We start from the raw sequence: 22455 nt of genomic DNA on the forward strand, positions 1-22455 counted from the left end.
CAAGCCAATGGAGGCTCACAAATTTGTTTGGCGCTATGCCCACAAAAGGTTAATCTGGCCCTGGATTAAATACTCACTCAGGTTGCATGTTGGGTGTCTGCAAGGTTAATGATGCAACATATATTGTTTCCAGCACAGATGAAAATGAAGATGAGATCGGAATTACACATTTTTGATGTAAGATATTAAGTGTTGATAATTTGTATAACTATGGTTTGTTTTAAAAGAAAATGGCCCAGCACCTTTTGTCTGGGAATCTAAAAATGCTTTAAACATATTAATTAATTTTATTCAAACTACTAAAAAGTTATTATTATCTCTATCTTATACATGGAGGAATGGAACCACAAAGGAATGGAACCACAAAGCCCATCACCTGTAAGGCAAGGGAAAGAAGCTAGTTAGTCATGCTCTGCACCTGGGAGGAGAGTCACTAATTGCCTCTTGGACAGAGGCAGTGGAGCTAGGCTGTAAAAGGAGCTGAGGGAGGGGCACTGATGGGTTGAGACCTAGGAGAGGGGAGCTAGTGACAGTTTTCTCTCCCTAGGAAGGACCTGGAAGAAATTTGGGATTGGCTGTAGCCAGAAAGCAGACTACAGGTGTAGCATTAAGTCCTGCGGTGGGACCGTCAAGTGGAGAGGAGCCCTGAGTTAGGGTCGATGTGCACCAGGAAATGAGATAGAAGCCCATGAAAGGTGAAAGGCTAGTTTTAGTCATACTTTGACTTGCTTGAGGGAAAAACCTTGGGGGTCAGTAATCCTGACAAAGGACAATTGAAGTTGAGTCTAAGAGGGGCAAAGGACCTTTGGTTTAAAACTGAATCCCTGAAAGGGACTGAAATGTGTTTGACTTGGATAGAGGGCTAAGCCACAGAAGACCAGGACTGGTCAGTGTGGTCAAGAAAGTGGCCCCCAAAGGGGTGTAAGAGGCAAATGCTGTGTCTGGGCAGGAGGGGGTGCCCTAAAGGTAAAGACACACTTTGACAGACCCTAAATTCAGGAATATAGTTAAGCACATGCTTAACTTGAATCATGTCCCATTGAAATCAAATTAAGCTATGCACATGCTGTCGCATGTCCCTGAATAGGGATGTATGGATGTGCTTTCCTAAAGTAGGGCCTAAGGGCAGGATTTTCAAGGTATTCAGACACCTAAAGATGCAGGTAGGTACCTAGTGGGATTTTCAGAACACCTAAACAGGTTAGGTTCCTAAATTGTATTCATTTCAGAGGGAGTTAAGCACCTAGGGCCTCTTGAAAATCCCACGAGCTGTCTACTGCATCTTTAGGTATCTAAATACCTTTGGCCATATGTGACTTACCTAAGGGTGTGCATTGAGTCAGGAACAGAGCCGGAAAGAGATTTTAAGTTTCCAAGTCCCCTGCTGTAAGCACGAGATAACACTGTCTCTATTCTTTCTTTTTGTAATCTTGGTCTATGGCCCAGTCCTACACATGCTTTGTTCTCATAATTAGTCCCATTAGTCCCATGGAACTGCTCACATGAGTAAAGTTATTCATATATATAAAGCTTTGCAGGATCAGGCCTATTAATTACAGGCCTTCCTTTCTCTGTTTTGCTAAAGTTCTCATTTTTGGGGGTTAGCAGCAGGCAGGTGTTCTTACATTGATAACAGAACCCTTGAGAAAGAAATTACCTGACCACTGATGGGATAATCAGAGGAGGTGAAATCACAGTAAAGCTGAGCTTCAGCTTTTCATCTAGGACAAAACGAATGTATATTTTTTGCCAGATAACTGTGTTTGTCCTGAGGAAAGCCTTAGGAATGAAGCTCTGGCATTTTTCCACATGGAATGACTGCATCTATGGAAAAAGCATGAGTACTCAGCTTGCTTTCTGCTTATGTGCATTGTTTTGTGTCCCAGGTTACTGTGAACATCTTTTTAAAATCAAAGCACTGAGGCTTCACTCATAGCTACGAGCTTTTTTAAGCATATGGGCACCGTTGAGTTCACCAAGTACCGTCCCCAGCTTTTAACACTGATCTCAGTGCATGCTGGAAATTCTCAGTCTTTTCCTTGGTTGTTTTCCAATTACTGGCTGGGAAGCTAGAGGGTATGCCCCATGGCGTTAGACACTAAAACATTTACACTCCAATGCAGTTATAATGGGGAAGACTGTCCAAGTTTTCAGTGAATTGTATAATTCTTTAAAATGCTACTACAGTTTGATGTGATATTGTTTATACAAATTTATTTGTAATTGGGCATTTTTGCTTCTAATCCTCCAGCACTATCATCATTCTGTTAAAGGTTACCTGACAAAGAATGGACTTGTGCCCCTTTTTTAAATATTAGAAATCCAAGTCGTATCAAATACTTTATGGATGATTAAAGACCCAATAAAACTATGAGAACAAAGATTATGAGGGGAAGGGATTCTTTTTGGAGGGCGCTTTTATTTGTTTTTTCTAGCACCTATTTAACTTAAAACGTGGGAGAAAAGTTCTCTTTGCTCCTTCTGTTAACAGCTGGGGGAGCTCCCAATCCACATCTCTGTATTATCGAAGTGAGAATGTTAGTAAAAAGGGCACAAACTCATTTTTTTCTTTTTGTAGGTCACCTTTAATTTCCTACTTATATCAATGGAATCTTGAGCCCTAGCTGATGCAATGTGTCTGGACACACCTGGAATAAATATTTTAGACATCTATCAAAGAATATCTATGCTCTGTAGAGTAACCAAAGTAAAAATGTTAAACATGCCAAACCTAGACTGAACTCATGCCCACACAGAACCAAAGATCTGGAAGAGAAAAAAACAAATGACTCAGTGAAAACTATCCCCAAGAACAAAAGGGACCAATTCCCACAGTATACAAAAGGATAGTGGGGAAAGGGCAGAGGAAGACAAAGTGGTTAAGATTAAGTTAACCTAAATAGATGGGACTTGTGGCAAGTCCTAAAAGCAAGGGACTTCAATAAATCTTGTGGGGGGAAGCAGCACAACAGGTGTGTTCTTATCTGGATTCATTTGAAATGCTAAACAGCAGCCAAGGGGTTACTTTACCCTCAAGAATTTTTATTCAAGATGAACTCTGAGCAATCAGATCTGCTTGTATCATCAGGGTCTAATTCCCTTCTCTTTCTTATATGTTCTCTGCCAGTCACTTTATTTTCAATCTGTTTTGGAGACTGTTTCATGTCATGTTAATGGATCAACCTCCTGTCTAGGTGCTATCAGTGTAAAGATATTGCCCCGAATTGTGAGCACTTGCTGCAGCGGGACTTCAGGGATATAAACAGGCTGTATTTTAGGTCTGAGTTTATGAAACATTACAGAGTGCAACTGGTTGAAAGGTGAGGCAGAGGATTTTCAGAGTCCCAGTCATGGAATCCCATTAAACAGGGATTCCAATACAGCCGCGATTCCCAGACTTGTTCCACTGCTTGTGCAGGGAAAGCCCCTGGCGGGCCGGGCCGGTTTGTTTACCTGCCGCGTCTGCAGGTTCGGCTGATCGCGGCTCCCAGTGGCCGCGGTTCGCTGCTCCAGGCCAATGGGGGCTGCAGGAAGTGGCGGCCAGTACGTCCCTCGGCCCACGCCGCTTCGAGCAGGCCCCATTGGCCTGGAGCAGTGAACTGCGGTCAGTGGGAGCCATGATCGGCCGAACCTGAGCAGGCAGCAGGTAAACAAACCGGCCCAGCCCGCCAGGGGCTTTCCCTGCCCAAGCGGCGGAACAAGTTTGGGAACCACTGCAATACAGCTATCTGAATACCTTTTTAAGTGCACCCATTGTCCCAGTGGGAAGTGCCGAGGACCTTTAGAATTGCTGATGTCTCAAGATTTCTCAACTTCTTTTCTGTAAGTTCTCAGTCTAACCACACATCTAAAGTGAGAGAACTATAGGATTCAATTTTTAAAGTGCATTGGTACAATTTAATAGCCAGTGTGCCGGATTATTAAATTGATAGTAAAGGAGAGTTGCAAAACCAACCTGTTGGCAATGTAAACAGTTGTAACTGTTTATTTCATATTCTCCAGTTATAAAGTATCATGCCTAAAACCTATTAGTTTATTTTATAAAATGTCCTTAATAAAAAGAGGCATTGTAATGGAATATTATATTTCAGAAATAATTACCGACACCTTAATCCTGCAAAGACTCGTTGACTCTTAGGGTCCCTTCGAAACCAATGATTCTATGTGCGCAACTTCACATAAAGTGAGTAGACCCACTGAAGTCCCTTTCTACCCTGAACTCAGTAGGACTACCCACGGCACACAAAGTTAAGCATATGCACAAGTCTTCTCAGGACTGGAGTGAGGGTAGATGCTCAGGATCCCAGTGGGCAGCAGAATTGTTTGCGTGGGTGATAGGTATATCTATCACAAATTTTAAGAATCTGGGCTCACTTGTGCTGATTTCTATGTTTGTTACACAACACACCACGAGAGCTGCCTGGTGTTCATCACAACAATTTTGCTCAGGTGTGTTGGCAGGGACGTGGAGGGAAGGTGTGCTGCAATGTTGCTGTTGGAGAATTTAGTATCAGGATAGGTAGATCAGCTGGATAGGTAGGAAGGAAGAGAAATTAATGTGAAGGCAAGAGACTCTAGGAAGAGCTTAGCGGGGAGTGGGGAAGGAAGGAAATGGATGACAGTGAATATAAATGCAGAAAGATAGTTGGCTAGATTCTCAGGCTGGTGTAAATCTGCAAAGCTTCACTGACTTCAGTGGAGCTATGTCAATTTACACCACCTAAGAACCTGGCCCTGAGCATCATCCAGTTCCCACTAACATCAATGGGATTCTTTCCAGTGACTTTAGTGGGAGTTGGATCAGGATTAAACTGCTAAAGATCGCCCTCAACAACAGCGAAGATTGAGAAACGTAAAGAATATTTAGGATTGAACTTGTGCATCTCCTGAATCTGAACTCAGTGAGTGGGTTTGGTCAACCTCCAAGCATGCACAAAATAGGGAACTGCACACCTACCTAAGTTTTGTAGTCCTAAATGTGGCTTTTACTTACCTAAGTGCAAGATTTTGGCCAAGTTCTTTTCTCAGTTGCATCAGTGTAAACCTGGACTAATTTTTCTGTCTTCAGTGTAGGATTCAATCCAATGCAAAATGTATGGCTGCTACTTGGGTGCCACTTCTGAAAAGGTGACCCTTAAATTTTATTGTTAAAATATTTAATTAAACTAAAGCTATTAACAGGAAAACCATTTTTCCTTACCCTTTTTAGAAAAGAAAATTGATGAGATTGAATCTTGTAAGAAATTTATGATTAGAAACAATTCTGCCTAAAATATGAACTTTGCCTGATGAGACAATTTACACACATCATTAAAATATACATATCTTGAAAAAAACATATTTTTGTAGTAGTTATGGAGGGTTGCATGATGTGGACTTATTTCATTATTAAATAACGTTAATAATTTATTAGGCTGGAATAAAAATACCAAGCCACTTACAATGGAAGCAGAAATTTTGGTCTATGAAATATTGTCCAAGTCAGCATTAGAAACCAATTAAAAGTACAGAGGTAGGAGAATGCAAAAAAAAGTGGGGGGAAGTTAGGATGAGACTCATGTGAAGACAAATGATGAGAAGAGATGGACAAAGAACATTGATTAGAAAGTATTATTGTGTTGTTTCTTTTGATCTATTAAAGATGCCCAGCCAATCTATCAGCACCTGTACTGTGTTGAAAATACAACACAGAGAACCAGAGTAAGCTTGTGGCTAGCGCAGTAGACTGGGACTCAGGGGGCCTGAATTCTGTTCTTGTCTCTACCATTGATTTGGGTGAATCACTTAATCTCTCTGTGCCTCTGTTTACCACAGACCTTAGTCTGTCAATTAGACTGTAAGTTCTTCAAAACAAGGAGTGGTTCTAACTGTGTGCCAGTAGAGTGCATAACACAGTGGGGTCTAATCTTGACTTGTATTACAGTAGCACTTAGATGCCCCAGTCTTGATCTTGAGGCACTTTTTCAATATTACTAATAATGCAACTGAGAATAAAAATCATGAATTTTAAAAACTTTACCGGCCAAACCTGTTTCCTGGCAGAGCCCATTATTAACTATTCCACAACCAGTTGCCCTAAATTACTCAAGCTACAGCTCCCCGAGAAAGTAGATTAACTAGGACCTGATTTGCAGAGGTTCTGAACATTCCACACTCCAACTAATGTCTAGAAGTTTGCAGCATGTCCTGCATGTCCTGCAGGTCAACAAAACCAGGGTTTGTTGGACAGGGAAAGGAAATGAATTCCAAAGTCAAACCCCCGACTAGCAGCCAAGAGCCTCCACTGATTGAAAGGGCTGTGGTATCAAATGGCATTCTCTCAAGTAGCCAGATTAGAGACACTACTATGACAATATGTATGAGAGCTGGAGACCATTTATTCTATTAAAGCAAAGGAAATTAACTTAGCTGCTTTGCTCAGATGCCAGCTCTGTGGCTGAAACCCAATGCAATGCTTTGAAAATGGCAGAGTTTGTTGTCTTATTGAAAACTCCCCGAAGCCAGACATTTAGAATTAAGACTGAAAATCTGTCTAAAACTCTGTGTTATCTATGTGTTTGCACATCAAATATGTTGTGCAAAACAGAGTTTTTGTTTACCTTTGAATGTCCTTGCATTTTTTAAAAAATATAATAATATACTACATTTCAGTACAACCTCTTTATTAATCTGTTTTGATAAGCCATGCTAATCTCCTGTTTTATGGAGTACTTGTAACTAAATACATCGGCTTATTATCAGAACTACTTTAGCATCCCAGCAGAAAACTATTAAAAACCCATTCACACATATTACCTAAAGTCACAATCGTGCAGTAAGGCAGATGTTATTGGTTGGGCCAGTGGTCAGCAAATGAATCATTGAAAAAACAGGTTGTTATTTGAAGTCACACACAGTGGTTTTTTAATAAGATCCTACTATTTATAGGTCAGGTCACAATTATAGTAAAAAAGCTTAATCTGTTTATTCACTTTTCACTGGACAAAGCACTACTTTAATGCCAATCTGCTGAATTTGGCAGAAGCACAATTACATCATTAGAGCAGAAGTGCCAAAAGCAACGTTCAGTTCTTTCAGATCCCTGGCTCTTCAATCCCTTTTATGTCAGCAGGCTATACTAATTAAATACTCTAAGACCTAACTTGCTCAGTTTAAATTATACCAGCAGTGTTACAAGTGTGGTGATAGTAATGAGGGAACTACTGGTCTGAGCACAGGACTGGGTGCATGGAAATCATGAAGTCTAACACTGACTCCTTTATGGTCTCAGCAAGGCCCTTAACATGCCTGACTCCACTTTCCCATCTATAAAATGGGGATAGTAATACTTACCTATTTCATGACAGGGGTGTTCTGAGGCATATTTGTGGGGAAGAGGACAGCTTCCCCCATGCACCTCTATACAGGGACTGGCCAGCATTCTCTTGTGGAGTGCAGAAGGGTTCATGCTGATCTCTCTCCAAGAGTGGGGACGGGGGAAGGGGAAGATAGTAATGCATCTTGTACATGCTACTTGGGGCTCGAGCTGCCATGTGGCCCCTCTGTCACACACGGCAGAAACTTGCCCTTAATCTTTGCAAAGTGCCTTGAAGAGGAGTAGTGCTAGGTGTTAATATTATATTTTAAAACTCATTGCTCTTCACTCTTCAGGATGATGGCACAGTTTGCTGCTGGTCTTGAGGATGAGTGAGCGCTCACTGGTTTAGTAGATTTGTCTGTCCGCTGTCACTGTAACATCTGATGTGCAGTTACATGTATTACATAGCAGTGGTTGCAAGCCTAGGAGGATATACATGCAATGCTCATCATCCCTTTGATGTATCACCTCTTCACCCACAGCCAAGGTACTGGTTTTACCTGGCCAAGCTAGGGAGTCTGAGTTGGCTTGAGGAGTAAAAAAATTATTGGTAGTATTAGAATGGCATCTGGAGGCTCCAACTGAGACCAGGGCCCAGTTGTGCAAGGCGCTCTACAAACACGGTTAAAGACTAAGAAAGGTTGGAAGGAGAAACAGAAGCACAGAGAGGTGAAGTGACTTGTCTAAGGTCACCCAGCAGATAGGTGGTAGAGTAGGGAACAAAACCCAGGCCTTTTGATTCCCAGTTCAGTGCTCTATCCCTTAGATTGCATTGCTTGTTTAATACCTAGATATCGTAACATTAGAATTAGGGGACAGATCCTCAGGATATGTAAATTGGCATAGCTCCATTGAAGCCAATGAGATTATGTTGGTTTATTTTAGCTGAGAATCTGGACATAAGTCTATGGTAACATTAGTATTTTTACAATATTACTAATAATGCAACTGAGAATAAAAATCATGAATTTTTGAAGATCCCTTTGAAGATAGAGATGCTATAGAGATGCCAACGCCAATATTTTCAAACTTTTCTGCCTAAAATTAGGCACAAAAATCAGTATTTAGGCCCAGAAATACGTGGCCTGATTTTGAAGAGTGACTTCAGTGGCAGTGGTGGTTGTCTACACCCTCTGAAAGTCAGATCACTTATCTAAGTGCCTGAATATGTATTCACATGCTTAACTTTGGGCAGCGTAGTTTGAGAAAAATTGGCCTAAGAATTGCTGTTAGCTTTTTTGTCTAACAGAACATTTTCATTTACTTTGGACCATCCATCCATTTCACTGATCTCCATTTTTAAGTACAAATGGCCTGGAGTTTTGGGTAAACGGCACCTGTGCTAATTCAACCCTAGTGTAAGTGATGCAGTTCATTGGACTCTCACTTGTTTACAATAGGGCTGAACTGGGTTCTGCATTGAGGGCTCAATCCTATTCCCATGTAAATCAATGACCAAACTGTCATGGCTTCAAAATGGGGCAGGATCAGGCCCCAGTAAAGGTAAAATCCTTATTGAACTATGGTAGAATAATGACCTGAGCCTAGTTTAAACTCTCCAGTTCACTGACCTGCCCACTTCTGAAGCAGGTGTATTTCTTGCACTGCTAGGGACAGTTATTTCTAGTGCCATAGAAAACACATTTTACTCTTTAACAGGTGTTTTAAAATGAGCTCACAAGGTGATATACAGTTTTTTTTCCAAGGAGATCTAGAGCCTGTAGGAACATGTTGGATTGATATTTCATTTACATCTCGATATACTGTATAACGTATTAATGCCGCAGACACATCTGCTATTCCTAAGGGGCTGAGCAAACTTCAGAATCTTGGGCACATTCAGTACCTTGGGCTGACAGAGAAGACATGGAAATATCACAATTTAGTAAAGCAGGTGAAAGATGGATGCAGGGGAATTGAACAGGGCTTATGATGGTGCAGTGTGTAGTGCAAGGTAACATAAATCACATGGTTACATTTTGTGACTTAGTCTAAAGGGCATTAGGTGTTATTTCTATCAAGCAATACATAACGTGCTAAGAAATCATGGATGTAAAGCTGTAACTGTTAACGATTTAATTGCTTGCTAGCCAGGGAGTCTCTTTGTAGCTAATAAGGGGGTATGTCTACACTACAAAATTAGGTCGATTTTATAGAAGTCGATCTTTAGAAAGAGATTTTATACAGTCGATTGTGTATGTCCCCACTAAGCGCATTAAGTTGGCGGAGTGCGTCCTCAGTACCGTGGCTAGCATTGACTCATGGAGCAGTGCACTGTGGATCACAAGGGATATTTCACTGACATCGATGTGGGATGGCCGGGAAAGGTGCATGATGCTCGCATCTTTAGGAACTCTGGACTGTTTGAACAGCTGCAAAAAGGGTCTTAATTCCCAGACCAGAAAAGTAACGTTGGGGATGTTGAAATGCCTATCGTTATCCTTGGGGCCCCAGCCTACCCCTTGCTCCCATGGCTCAAGAACCTGTACACAGGCATCCTGGACAGTAGTAAGGAGCAGTTCAACTATAGGCTGAGCAAGTGCAGAATGGTGGTAGAATGTGCCTTTGGATGTTTAAAAGCTCGCTGCAGCTGTTTGCTGACTAGGTTAGACCTCAGCGCAACCAATATTCCCATTGTTATTGCTGCTTGCTGTGTGCTCCATAATAGCTGTGTGAGTAAGGGGGAGACATTTATGGCAGGGTGGGAGGTTGAGGCAAATCGCCTGACAGCAAATTTTGAGCAGCCAGACACCAGGGCGATTAGAAGAGCACAGCAAGGCACGCTGCGCATCAGAGAGGCTTTGAAAACCAATTTCATGAGTGGCCAGGCTACGGTGTGACAGTTGTGTGTGTTTCTCCTTGCTGCAAACCCGCCCTCTTTGTTGATTTTAAGTCCCTGTAAGCCAATCGCCCTCCTCCCTTTGATCACAGCTGGCAAAGGAAATAAAGTCACTATTGTTTTGAAACCATGCATTCTTTCTTTATTAATTAAAAAAAAAGTGAGATAACTGACAAGGTAGCCCAGGTGGGGTGGGGGAGGAGGGAAGAACAAGGCCACATTGCTTATTGTAGCCACACTACAAATCAAAGCTGTTTGAATGACAGCCTTCTGTTGTTTGGGCCATCCTTTGGAGTGGAGTGGCTGGGAGCCTGAAGCCTCCCCCGCCCCGCATTCTTGGGCGTCTGGGTGAGGAGGATATGGAACTTGGGGAGGAGGGCAGGTGGTTATACAGTGGATGCAGCGGTGGTCTGTGCTCTTGTTGCCTTTCTTGCAGCTCCACCAGATGCCTGAGCATGTCCGTTTGCTCCCTCATTAGCCTCAGCATTGCCTCCTGCCTCTTCTCATCACGCTCACCTAATGCTTTCCTGGCCTCTGACACTGAATGCCTCCATGCCTCCAAGCTGTGCCCTATCAGTGTGGGAGGACTGCAAGAGCTTGGAAAACATGTCATCGCGAGTGTGTTTTTTTCGCCTTCTAATCTGCGATAACCTCACGGACGGAGATGATAGGGGAAGCATAGAAACATTTGCACCTCCAGGAGGGATAAAAAGGGAGAGTAGAATTTAAGAATATACATTTCTGAGAAGAAAAGGGAGACTCTTTCACAGTGAATCAAGCAATTCACAGCAGACAGCACATGTGCTTTAGGTACAAGGTCGCATTTTGCCTTTTATATGAGCGCCTGCTGGTATGGTGACACATCACACATGGCTGGGCAACAGAATTCGGTTTCCAGGCAGCCATGGTAAGCTAAAGGGTACGTGGGGTTGGCTTCTTCCGCCTTCATAACATGGGAATGGTTTCAAACTGCAGCACCCTCCTTTCCTATAGCAAGCAGTGCTGGTTGGTTTGCCATTTAAAAGGATGGGCTGCGGTTTTCAGGTGGAAGTGCAGCACACCCCTGTCCCCACCCCACTGCATGGCTATTCTCTGGGATGATCCCTTTTAGCCAAGTGCAAACAGCTCAGCATGAACGGGATCCTTTTACTGTTCCCTTACAAAAATTTGTTTATTTCAACCAGGTGACCATGAACGATATCACTTTCCTGAGGCTACCACAGAAAGATAAAGACCAAATGTTTCTTGAATATGACGAAAACCCAGGACCATTCACTGTCATGCTTTGTGCTGCAATGATTCCAGACTACTTGCTACTGGCTTGGTGTGGTAAAGTGTCCTACTGTGGAGGACGAAATAAGGCACCTTCCCAGAAACCTTCTGCAAAAGCTTTAAGAGTATCTCCAGGAGAGGTTCATGGAGATGTCCCGGGAGGATTCCCGCTCCATCCCCAGACACGTTAACAGACTTTTCCAGTAGCTGTACTGGTTGCGAATGCATCCCAGTTCTTCAGGGGGAAAATCAAACATTAAACACAATTGCTTTTAAACCCTGTACTGTAATTACAAATGTGCACTCACCAGAGGTGCCTTCTCCTGCTTTAGGGTCGGGGATCCCACCTTGGGAGGGTATTGGCTCCAGGGTGATGAAAAGATCCTGGCTGCTGGGGAGAATGGATTCTCCACTTGCCTGCTGCACATTCTCCTCTTTCTCTTCCTCATCCACAAAATCCTCCTCCCTGTTGCATGAGACTTCCCCCTTGCAGGTGTCCACGAACAGTGGAGGGTAGTGGTAGGGTCCCCCACTAAAATGCCATGCAGCTGATCATAGAAGCGGCATGTCTGGGGCTCTGACCTGGAGTGACCATTTGCCTCCTTTGTCTTTTGCTAGGCTTGCCTGAGCTTCTTAACTTTCACGCAGCACTGCTGTGTGTCCCTGTTGTAGCCTCTGTCCACCGTGCCCTGTGTGATTTTGGCATATATATTAGCATTTCTTCTTTTTGATCGGAGTTTGGTCTGCACAGATTCTTCTCCCCATACAGCAATCAGATCCAGTGTCTCCCTTTTGCTCCATGCTGGAGCTCGTTTGCGATTCTGGGGGGACTGCATGGTCACCTGTGCTGCTGAGCCCGCCACGCTGACCAAACAGGAAATGAAATTCAAAATTTCCCAGGGCTTTTCCTGTGTACCTGGCTAGTACATTAGAGTTGAAAGTGCTGTCCAGAGTGGTCACACTGGAGCACTCTGGGACAGCTCCCAGAGGCCAATACTGTTGAATTGCATCTGCACTACCCCAGATTCGACACAGCAAGGTCGATTTTAGTGCTACTCCTCTCGTTGTGGAGGAGTATAGCAGTCAATTTTAAGAGCCCTTTAGGTTGACAGAATGGGGTTGGTTGTGTAGACACATTGCTTATAAAATCGAACTAATGCGCCTAAATTCGACCTAAACTCGTTGTGTAGACCAGGGCTAAGGTACTTATATGGCCCCATTACTGTAGTATATGAGCACCTCACAGACTTTAAGACAGTGTAAAGTTGTCTTAACACTTATGAGGTAGGGAAATTCTACTATTAGAACTGAAGCACAGAAAGACTTCATGCCCCAGATCACATAAGAAGTCTATGGCAGAACAGGTAACTGAACCCAGATCTGCCACATTCTGGGGTAGCGCCCTATCCACTGGGCCATCTTTTATGCTGTACCTTAGTACTCTTACCTTCCCACAAAATCTCTTCCCTCCCCCCCTCCAAAAAAATTGGTTCTCAAAACCTTCAATCCTGCAGACCACCAGAAGGGAATGCATGGACCACTGTGACAGCCTATTGACCAACCACCAAACTGCTTCTGAAGGGGTTCAGAATGAGATCTCCAACACTTCATTTTCACAAGAGATCAAGATAAAACAATTTAACATAAAGCATTTCCTATAATGATGATGCACTGGGGAATTCACAAAAACTGATTGCCATCACACTCTAATTTCTATCTGTTGAGATGATGGCTGAGAGCTCACTATTGATCTAAGATATATACAACAGCAAAGATTGTAAAACAGGCTTGTAAGCAGTATTTGGATTTGTATGGTGGATGTGTGTGCAAACCCTTATTTCACATTTAAGGCCAATGTTAGTACCCCCATGTATGAATACCATGAGCTGCCTTAAAGAATTCGTAAGAACGTGGTCAGGTTCTAGTTCTGTGAAAGATTTTGTTTCTCATATCATTTGTGTTTATTTGATGGACTGTAGTAGGTATGTTTCCATGCTCTGGATTTATAGGAAGGCACATAACCATCCAGGACTGGGACTCATTCATATACTATAGCCTTATCTCAGAGATGGAGGAATTGTCAATAGAACGTGATATATAATCTGGAGATTTCACTGTATATCTGTAAATGGAATATTTGTGTGTAGAAGGGAGGGAATGGGGGAGTATATGAGTGGTGATGGTAGGAAGTGGCCTTCTAGAAAGGAATTCTTTTTTGCCCTGAAGGATCAATTAATGTGCTCAACCCAGGTTTAATTCTGGCTCTTTGGAGTTGCACAGGTATACTTACTCTGAAGTCAGTCCTGTAAATGAAATCAAAGGAGTTTCATGGCTGCAAACAAGGACAGAATTTGGCTCACTGATTGAGTTTGATAGGAACAGAGTCAGGTCAATCCTGTTCAATTTTGAAAATATTACCCTAAATATATACAAAGGATCCAAGACCCTAAGGGCTAAATTACTCCTTCTTTGAGCTGGTAGGCCTCAGAGGGGAAGAAGATACAGGGAGCCCTTTTTTCTCCCAACAGTCCCATGAATTGTGGGTTTCCCAGCACTTGGCAGTGCAAGAGAGTGGGGGCTGCCTGCAGCACTAATGTGACCCAGAGGGGTCATTTCTGGCAGGGCATATGTGAGATCAAGGTCCAGCCCCTCACCTGTGCCAACAGAGCAGTGCTGGGGGAAGTGCTTGCTACAGGTATCGTAAGATCTGTTCTGCTCTGAGTCATTCCACACCAGCGTCCCTCCTCATGTTGGTATTTGGGCAGTCTTCTGTCCCCTAATAAGGCTTAGCCTCAGACTGTCCAAGGGATCTGGGTGGCTCAGAGAACTGATAATACACTATGGAGCGTTTCACTGTTAGGGTTGCTATCCAACTCAGGCTGGTAGTGACCCAAACTTTTATCACGTGGACGGCTGGTGGCCTATGTGAAATTAAATTAGTGGTCTCATTTTAGCTCCTGATAAATAGGTGTACCCGTTGCCACAATCACCACTACAGCTGGATGGAGGCAGACACCAAAATACTCTCTCAGACGTAAAGGTACTCCATGCTGGTTAGAATTGGGGAACATTGGCAGAGCAGCATAGGAAAGCTTGCACTACCATTGCCCATGCTGCATCAGTTTTATCTAGGGATAAGGACTTCATTCTCCAGGGCTGTCTGGCAGTCTGGCGCATTTTAAAAGTAGTAAATTCACACACAAAAGTGAAAAAGAACTAAGAGTTTTCACTGGAACCCATTTTTTAAGGCAGTTTTTCTTTTTCTTTGTGCAATGTTTTAAATGATCTCTAATAAGGTGTATCAATGTGAACTGTAGAGTGTATGGGACAGTAGTTAATTGTACATGGCTTTTCAGATATACTGTGTGTTACAATTTTGATAAAGAAAAGTGAGTAGCAAGGGAATAGTAGGTGAAATTAGGCTCTAGTGAATACAGGCAACAATGTGGCATTTAATATCCTAAACTGTAAAGGACTTGAGTCAGCTCACTTTAAAAAAAAAAAAAGACAGGAAGGGAATAATTTTCACTTTTCATATAAATTAGAGATAAGGTTGGTCAATTAGTTTCTTGGCACTCAGGTAACTTTTAATTATGCTAGACAGAGAGAAGGTGTCATCTCTCTCAATAAGAAAAGGAGGACTTGTGGCACCTTAGAGACTAACCAATTTATTTGAGCATAAGCTTTCGTGAGCTACAGCTCGCTTCATCAGATGCATAAAAGTGGAAAATGCAGTGAGGATGTTTTCATACACACAGACCATGAAAAAATGGGTGTTTATCACTTTTAAAGGTTCTCCCCCCCCCACCCCACTCTCCAGCAGGGAGAGAAAACCTGGATTTGTGCTGGAAATGGCCCACCTTGATTATCATACACATTGTAAGGAGAGTGATCACTTTAGATAAGCTATTACCAGCAGGAGAGTGGGGTGGGGGAAGAAAACCTTTAGAAGTGATAAACACCCATTTTTTTCATGGTCTGTGTGTATAAAAACATCCTCACTGCATTTTCCACTTTTATGCATCCGATGAAGTGAGCTGTAGCTCACGAAAGCTCATGCTCAGATAAATTGGTTAGTCTCTAAGGTGCCACAAGTCCTCCTTTTCTTTTTGCGAATACAGACTAACATGGCTGCTACTCTGAAATCTCTCTCAATACAACTCCCTGGGGAGTGTTGTCCAGTAACAGATTCAAAACCTCTTTAAATCTTAGGCTCTGGAGACTGATTTTGCTCCATGACCATTTATAATCCAATTAAAATGAAATAAATAAATAATCCCCCTAAGCCCCTTTAAATTGTCAACATGAGCAAAACAAAAGCACATTAAAGTTTACAGTGCTCTTTAATGAAGGGGAGGCAGAGAAATAAATGTAAGAATTAGCTTGTTTTGGCAAATATGAGTTCTAGGATTTTTAGGGGGTTGTATTTTATTTATTTATTTCAGATAAACGGTTTCAATAGCACCCAACCTGTTTCTTTAATCAGCTCTCTGTTATTACCTTCCTGCTTCCTTGGCAAAGCAAAAATAATGAAATGAAAAGCTTTCCCATATTTATAACAGTTCATCACAAGCAGCAGGGCATGAAGCCACTGGGAAGGAATTACAACTCATTACACCTTGGAATAAAGCCATCTTCCCTGAAAAAGCTCCAACTGATAGAGTGCAGCATCCTGCCTACTTACCAACACCAGAACCATGAGCAATCTCCCCTGCTGCTCAATTATTCATTGGCTCCCTGTTGTATCCAGAGTCAAATTAAAGATTTCTGCCTTATACTCAAAGTCTTACAAGGAACTAGTTTTTCATTCTTAGGCAATGTCTACACTACAGACCTTAAAGCGGCACAGCTAAACCACTGTAGCTTCACCGCTGTAAGATCTCCTCTGTAGCCGCTCTATGCTGGCGGAAGAGAGCTCTCCCGTCAGCATAATTAACCCCCCCCCATGAGCAGTGGTAGCCATGTTGGCAGGACAGTAATCCCGCCGACATAGCGCTGTCCATACCAGCGCTTCTGTCTGTGAAACTTATGTCCGTCAAGGGGGGTGTTTTTTTCCTTACACCTGACCGACAAAAATTTTACAGACAAAAGTACTAGTGTAGACATAGCCCAAGTTGTATCAGGGACCCACTGTAGTAGGAACTATACAAATGCATAGTATAAGGACAGCCTTCCTGCTCCAAATGGTTCACAATCTAAACAAAGACAAGATTGACAAAGAGTGGGAGGTGGAACAGAGGCACAGAGAGATGATGTGACTTGCCAAAAGTCACCCAGCAGGCCAGTAGCAGAGCCAGTAATAGGACGCACATCTCCTGAGTCCCATATCAGTGGCCTGTTGAATAGACCATGCTGTCTGGACAAAGCTACTTGAGACCACCTGTTGCTTCATAAACATAGCCTCCCTTACCAGCTACATTCTACAGGAACAATGGAACCATTTACCACAAGAGTGAGTCTTCAAAGAGCAGGAGACAGAATTGTCTCAGAAGCTGTACCCAGACTGTGGAACTCATTTCAGCAAGGGATTACGATGATAACCTCAGACATGCTCAAAACAAAACTCATTCCTTTGATTTAGCCTTCCCACAGTCCATATGATTTTTTTAAAATAATCCATCGAACCTGGAGGAGGGAGAGAGATGGACTAAAATAATCTTGCCCTTTTACTTAAAAATCAGAAAATGCCCAGATACCACAGCATTGGAGGGCCTAGAGATACCTATACAAAGAGGAATAAAACTTTAGTTCATGTGGTTGGTCACACTTGGGATCAAATATTTAACACTGTCACTCCTAAAATATGGAGTTAGTTTCTCTTGAACATTTATCTCACCCCATTCTTCCCCATTTAAAAATGAAATCTGAAAACCTCTTCATTGTCCCTGTACAGATGTCTCTCACCCCTTTGGTTTGGGGTTTATATGTTTTTGACACTTATATGTTTTTCAACAGGTGTGCAGCAGACCTAGTCTGGGCATGCATCCCCCCGCATGTAAACACGGAGGACCAGATCCTTACCTGATGTAAATAGGCATAGTTCCATTGACATTAATAGAACTATGTTGATTTACAGTAGCTGAGACTCTGGCCCGACAAGTTTTACAGGAGCCTGCAAGTATGTGAACAAGGGTGCCCTTATATGCACCCTTGTATGAAAATTTCATCCTAATTATTATTTCTCATTATTTTTTTAAAATTTTAATTATCTGCACAGCAGCCCAGGTGCCTTGGCTGGCTAGTGCTCTAAAAATAAAATGACTAGATTATTTATATTGTTATTAACAATAAACATGTAGGCCTTCAGACTTGGTTTACGTGAATGCAACTTAAATGTAATAGATCTGCCAAATGGTTTAGATTAAAGGATTATAAACAGGAAATGAAAGGATTCATTAAAGGATTACATACACGAGCTGAAAATTGCCCAAAGGATTCAAGCAACTAGTTGCTACAGGGCAAGGACCCAATACTGCTAATGCTTCTGTATCCACGTAACTTTATGCACACTGAGTAATCAATGGGAAATCAGTTGTGCTGTTCAGATGTGTACAGTTACTCTGTTACATAAGTGTGTGCAGGTCTCTGGACCAAAATTTCTGTGAAAAAACCTGATACCAGTAAAGACTTACGGCCTGATCCTGCAGAATGACATGCATGAGGCTGCTTGCGTGAATGTTTATAGTATACATATGTAAATAAGGACTACTCATGTGAGTAGGAGTTGCATAATAGGACCCTCAGTTTGCAGAGCATTGGGGTAATCCTTAGCCCAGTGTGAGATGAGCCTGAGCCAGTTTAATATGGTTTAGAGTGCAAACCATGGAAAACTTTATGGGTTAAATTGGAGATTTTGGCTAAGTTTGGCATCAGAGTAAAATTCCAGGGCCTGCCAGCCACTGTAAAATGAACCCACCAAGTTTAGTACAGTTTTCAGCAAGAGTGCATTTCTTCAGGCAGGAGTTGAGAAAGATTGTGTAGTTTTGTCAGGAACAATTATAGCTTATCTGTTAGTCAGTATATAAGTGCAGCCAGGTACTGAGAATCCTTTTAGAGCTCGATTATGATAAGCAGCCTCTCAGTAGCCATGAAAAGGCCACTCACAGTGGCAGTCCCTATGTTCCCTGCACTCTTGGGAGCACAACTCTGAACAGAAGACAAGGAGCAGCTGGTCTCCATTTTCACTGGCCCATGGAGCATGGCTGGTGCACCAGGGAAAGTGATCAGCTTCAGTCTGTTAAACACAGTGGACTGCTGACTCCCATGTCCAATAAGCAGCCACAACAAACTGTGCAGCTTGACACTGCTCCCTACCACAGTTTTTACCTTAAAAGTTACAATCAAGCCCTTAGTAGATATAACTGTGACAAAGTATTTAAATATATGCATAAATGAAAAACACAGGCATGATTCTCCGTTGCTCTACACATTGTGTTGTCTTCTCCACCTACTTTGCCATGGTGTAAATGATTACATAGAAGGCCTGTTTCTCTTTTACACTAAGGCCCCTTTACACTCCTAGGATTCTGTATCTGAGAATCAGGCCCAAGGTGTTCAGGACAATGGAGAACCTGTTCCAAAGAACCTGTTCTGTACCTTTTCAGACATGCACACAGTAAACATGTATCATAATTCACTGAGTTTTACAAAGATTACTTTGGTTCTGTGTGGTGCTTTCTATTTTACAGGTAAAGATCTGACCCAAGAAGAGAGCTAACAAGCTATTACTTTAAAATGCTACTACCATCTCTTCAGTTTAGTTACCGTAAAATATACTACCTGCACGTTTATATGGTTAACTCAATAGGATTACAATAATTTACAAATAAATTGGGTAAAAAATGCCACATAGAAATTACCATTGAAAGAAACATACTATACTTCTGTTCTAATGCAGCTAATAAAGCTCACAAGCTGGGAGTTCAGGGGCGGTGGTAATGGTGGGGAAGCATTAAAGAGCATCCCTGTAGACTAAAGAAGAGCTTTTATTCTTGTCAGTCACTAACTGATGTTTTACAACGTATATTTATATATTTGAAACCTTGCTATAGCCCCTAATATGTTCTGTGAAGCACTTGCCACGTTCTGAAGAAAGATCTACATTTTTGGTTTAAGATCCGACTCCTCTGTGTATTAGAAGGAGAAGGGAGGATTTGTTTTTATTTCTTCTTTTTCTGAAGACATAGACTTCTGATAACTTGGTAACCATCCCATTACATTCGTCATTTGACTTCCTAATTTATTTTCATAGTATTTTACACCTTTTTTTCTCACCAAATTAGTAATGTTTCACATTCGTCTTCCTGCCTCCCATCAGTAATAGTGATCTGCATTCCATTCTAGATAGTGAGCAGGTTGAGAGGTACATTTTAAGAGGATTTTGTACAATCAATTTATATATTAAACAAACAAACAAAAACAATTAAAGGGAAGGTAGAACAATTTCCTGTTTTCCTTTAACTACATGTAGGAACGCAGATGTATGTATCCATTTTATTTATTACCTTTTGCATATTTCAGCAGAATTTCCTATTTGTTTCCTATTTCCTCCCTGTTACTGGGATAGGAAAACAACAACAACAAAGCAATAGGTGCAACCTATACATAGTAGATTTGAAACCAATCATTAATGCCTAAACATCCCACCACTAGAAAGACAACAGTACATAAATAATTGTGATCCTTATCTGTATCTATATTGGAAAACTTTATATGTTTTAATGTGTTTTTCCAACTCACAGACCCATTGCAGCAGTGAGCACGTCAGAATATTTTCTGGACTGTGATCAATAGTAAACTAAGATGGAATGTTTTGATGGCAAGACTGTTTAATCAGGAAAAGAGAGGGTCATGTGACTTCTTTTTAAGCCTCCATCCAGAGCTGAGTGAATGTTGTTATTGTTGTTTGTGGTTGATAATCATTTACGTTTTTGTCTGGCTGTAGCATCCATGTGTCCCAGTCAGGGTGGGAATTTATGCTAGGCTGTACAACACACAGAAAGACACAGGCCCTGTTCCAAATTGCTTAAGCTTGAGGAACTATAATCAGATAGCAGGAACATTTTGTCAACTCTAAAGTGAAGTTTGATGCAAATATTTTCACACCCTTTCCTACTCATTCTTCTGTGAACTGTCATACCAACAAATTTTGTTCATGGCCTTGTGTTTGTCTTGGAGTGGGCCACTGAAAGCACATCACCCCTCTCCTACAATACTTCCAGTGGCTCCCAGTCCACTTCTGTTAATCATGTCAAGGCCTTGGTTGCAATCTGTAACACAATCAATCGGTCAAAACCCAGCTACTTTAGTGAGTTCAGACATTTTTCTTGCTGACAATGGCTAGGTCTTCCAATCAGGAAAGAGAAAGAGTAGCATGTGACTTAGGTGACCAGTTCCACAGCTCATATAGCAAATTCTGAATATTAAATATCAAAACCAAAACTTACAGCAAACAATTTCTTAGCAGTCCTTATGCCGAAATATGTTTGGGCTAAACAGCCTGTAAGGTTCCTTCCCCACTCTGAACTCTAGGGTACAGATGTGGGGACCTGCATGAAAGACCCCCTAAGCTTATTCTTACCAGCTTAGGTTAAAAACTTCCCCAAGGTACAAACTTTGCCTTGTCTTTGAACCGTATCCTGCCACCACCAAGCGTTTTAAACAAAGAACAGGGAAAGAGCCCACTTGGAGACTTCTTCCCCCCAAAATATCCCCCCAAGCCCTACACCCCCTTTCCCAGGGAAGACTTGATAAGAATCCTCACCATTTGGTACAGGTGAACACAGACCCAAACCCTTGGATCTTAAGAACAATGAAAAATCAATCAGGTTCTTAAAAGAAGAATTTTAATTAAAGAAAAGGTAACAGAATCACCTCTCTAAAATCAGGATGGTAAATACCTTACAGGGTAATCAGATTCAAAACCTAGAGAATCCCTCTAGGCAAAACCTTAAGTTACAAAAAGACACAAAAACAGGAATATACATTCCCTCCAGCACAACTTATTTTACCAGCCATTAAACAAAAGAAAATCTAACGCATTTTCTAGTTAGACTTACTAACTTAACAGGAGTTGGGAGGCTTGCATTTCTGATCTGTTCCCGGCAGAAGCATCACACAGACAGAACCCTTTGTCCCCCCCCTCCAAATTTGAAAGTATCTTGTCCCCTCATTGGTCATTTTGAGTCAGGTGCCAGCAAGGTTACCCTAGCTTCTTAACCTTTACAGGTGAAAGGGTTTTGCCTCTGGCCAGGAGGGATTTTATAGCACTGTGGACAGAAAGGTGGTGACCCTGCCCTTTATATTTATGACAGAGCCATTGAACAATTTAATATAACAAACAGATCATCAAAATTGTCAGCAGCTAGTGGACAACACACCTGCAGAAAAAAATGTCATCATTAATTTGATTAAATACTCTGTGTTACTACAAGCTCTACATCAATCAATGAAGTTTTGACGGATAGTCTTGGTAATCTTTAATACGCGCTCAGAGCCAGCTCATCATTTTTGCAAGGTGCACCTATGCAGTCCAGCAAGGCATACATCAAAGGCTGCTTCCACACTGGCGGTTGTCATTTTCCAGTACAATGCTATATAGGTATGTCATGAAACTAATGAACTGAATTTTCATCAGTTAAACTCCTATCCTTTCCCAGCATCTATTCTCTATTTGTGGAGCCTCCTGATTTTCTTCACAGTATTTCCCTTAGGGACCTCTCTTCTGTTGTGAATAAAGATCCTCGAGAAAGTTTGGGAGATCACCCATCTTCTGAGAGACCAAGCAAGTTTTTTCTTTGACATAGTGGTCTGCATTGCACAAACTTAGGCACTATAAGTCCCAAGGCCTCTTCAAACCCATGGCACTTACAGGTAAGTTTGAGGTGCTGCCTCCTAACATAGTGTGTCTCTTGAAGCTTTCCAAAGCCAAAGACACTGTGAATCGTCTGGGAGCCTGTAAACATGCAGTGTTTATGACGGGATGTGT

Source organism: Lepidochelys kempii, chromosome 1 (assembly GCF_965140265.1).
Source record: "Lepidochelys kempii isolate rLepKem1 chromosome 1, rLepKem1.hap2, whole genome shotgun sequence".
Taxonomy (NCBI): domain Eukaryota; kingdom Metazoa; phylum Chordata; order Testudines; family Cheloniidae; genus Lepidochelys; species Lepidochelys kempii.